We start from the raw sequence: 2,686 nt of genomic DNA, 5'->3' as shown, positions 1-2,686 counted from the left end.
TTATCTGCCATCTCTAATGAGAAATTGGCCTCCTGTACCTCAAGGGTTCTTAGTTTCTCCATTACAGAGAGTGGCATAAGGTTTATTCCTGACCCAAGGTCACACAGAGCCTTTTCAAAGGTCATGGTGCCTATGGTACAGGGTGTTAAGAACTTTCTAGGATCCTGTTTCTTCTGAGGCAATGTCAGTTGATCTAGATCACTTAGTTCATTGATGAGCAAGGGAGGTTCATCTTCCCAAGCTCATTACCAAATAATTTGGCATTCAGCTTCATGATTGCACCAAGGTACTTGGCAACTTGCTCTTCAGTAACATCCTCATTCTCTTCAAAAGAGGAATACTCATCAGAGCTCATGAAGGGCATAAGGATGCTCAATGGAATCTCTATGGTCTCTAGATGAGTCTCAGGTTCCTTTGGTTCCTCAAAGGGAAACTCCTTGTTGATCACAGGACGTCCCAAGAGGTCTTCCTCCTTGGGATTTACGTCCTTCCCTTCCTCCTTGGATTCGGCCAAGATGGTTATATCAATGGCCTTGCACTCTCTCTTTGGATTCTCTTCTGTATTGCTTGTGAAAGTACTAGGAGGGGTTTCAGTGATCTTCTTACTCAGCTGGCCCACTTGTGCCTCCAAATTTCTAATGGAGGACCTTGTTTCATTCATGAAACTCAGAGTGGCCTTAGACAGATCAGAGACTAATTTTTCTAAATTAGAGGTATTTTGTTCAGGATTCTCTGTCTGTTGCTGAGTGGATGATGGAAAAGGTTTACTATTGTTAAACCTGTTTCTTCCACCATTATTAAAGCCTTGTTGAGGGTTTTGTTGATCCTTCCATGAGAAATTTGGGTGATTTCTCCATGAGGGATTATAGGTGTTTCCATAAGGTTCACCTAGATAATTTACCTCTGCTATTGCAGGGTTCTCAGGATCATAAGCTTCTTCTTCAGAAGATGCCTCTTGAGTACTGTTGGATGCAGCTTGCATTCCATTCAGACTCTGAGAAATCATATTGACATGTTGAGTCAATAGTTTATTCTGAGCCAATATGGCATTCAGAGCATCAATTTCAAGAACTCCCTTCCTTTGAGGCGTCCCATTACTTACAGGATTCCTCTCAGAAGTGTACATAAACTGGTTGTTAGCAACCATGTCTATGAGTTCTTGAGCTTCTGCAGGCATTTTCTTTAGGTGAATGGATCCACCTACAGAAGTATCCAATGACATCTTAGCTAATTCAGACAGACCATCATAGAATATATCCAGGATGGTCCATTCTGAAAGCATGTCAGAAGGACACTTTTTGGTCAGTTTCTTGTATCTCTCCCAAGCTTCATAGAGGGATTCACCTTCTTTCTGTCTGAAGGTCTGAACATCCACTCTAAGCTTACTAAGCTTTTGGGGAGGAAAGAACTTGGCTAAGAAATCCGTGACCAGCTTATCCCAAGAGTTCAGGCTATCTTTGGGTTGAGAGTCCAACCATATTCTAGCTCTGTCTCTTACAGCAAAAGGGAAAAGCATGAGCCTGTAGACTTCAAGATCTACTCCATTAGTCTTAACAGTATCACATATCTGCAAAAATTCAGTTAAGAACTGAAAAGGATCTTCAGATGGAAGTCCATGAAACTTGCAGTTTTGTTGCATCAGAGAAACTAGTTGAGGTTTCAGCTCAAAATTGTTTGCTCCAATGGTAGGGATGGAGATGCTTCTTCCATGTAAATTGGAATTTGGTGCAGTAAAGTCACCAAGCATTCTCCTTGCATTATTATTTTCGGCTACCATCTCCTCTTCCTTTTCGAAAATTTCTGTAAGGTTGTCTCTGGATTGTTGTATTTTAGCTTCTCTTAGTTTCCTTTTCAGAGTCCTTTCAGGTTCAGGGTCTGCTTCAACAAGAATGTTCTTGTCCTTGCTCCTGCTCATATGAAAAAGAAGGGAACAGAAAATAATAATAGAGATCCTTTTTACCACAGTATAGAGGTTTCCCTATGTGAGTAGAAGAAGAAAAGAATGTAATGTAAAGAAGAGAAGAGGGAAAACTCGAACACAGAGAGGGAGGTGGTGTTCGAATTTTTGGGTGAAAGAGAAGTGTTAGTAGATGAATAAATAAATAGAAAGAGATGAGAGAGAAGGAGTTTCAAAAATTTAATTAAATAAAACTAAAATTTAAAGTTAAAATGCGAAAGTAAAGTAAAAATTGAAATTAAAGTAAAATTAAAACAATTAGTTAATTAAAAAGGAATTTTGAAAAAGGGGAAAGGGAATTTTCGAAATTAGGAGAGAGAGGATTAGTTAGGTAGTTTTGAAAAAGATATGATTGAAATTTAAAAAGATTTGATGGAAACAAAAAGATAAGATTTGAAAATCAATTTTAAAAAGATAAGACGATAGGAAGTTAGAAAAGATATTTTAAAATCAAAATTTTGAAAAAGATATGACTTAAAAAAATATGATAGAAAGATATGATTAAAAAGATATAATTTTGAAAGGGATAAGATAAAAAAGATATTTTTGAAAAGATATGATTGAAATTAGTTTTGAAAAAGATTTGATTTTTAAAATCACAATTAATGACTTGATTCACAAGAAATCACAAGATATGATTCTAGAATTTAAAGTTTGAATCTTTCTTAACAAGCAAGTAACAAACTTGAAATTTTTGAATCAAAACATTAATTGATGATGATATTTTCA

At 36.6% G+C, this 2,686-nt stretch overlaps 1 non-coding gene across 1 annotated transcript; it reads left to right on the top strand.

The window, feature by feature from the left end:
* The first annotated feature begins 1,276 nt into the window (after positions 1-1,276).
* On the top strand, positions 1,277-1,384 carry LOC112760611 (small nucleolar RNA R71). Its single transcript, XR_003181044.1, has one exon. It is a non-coding gene; the product is annotated as a small nucleolar RNA R71 (small nucleolar RNA).
* Positions 1,385-2,686: the final 1,302 nt, after the last annotated feature.

The sequence above is a fragment of the Arachis hypogaea genome, chromosome 16 (genome assembly GCF_003086295.3).
Source record: "Arachis hypogaea cultivar Tifrunner chromosome 16, arahy.Tifrunner.gnm2.J5K5, whole genome shotgun sequence".
NCBI lineage: Eukaryota > Viridiplantae > Streptophyta > Magnoliopsida > Fabales > Fabaceae > Arachis > Arachis hypogaea.
The sequence above is the reverse complement of the archived record's forward strand: the minus strand, read 5'-3'. Positions and strand labels throughout refer to the sequence as shown.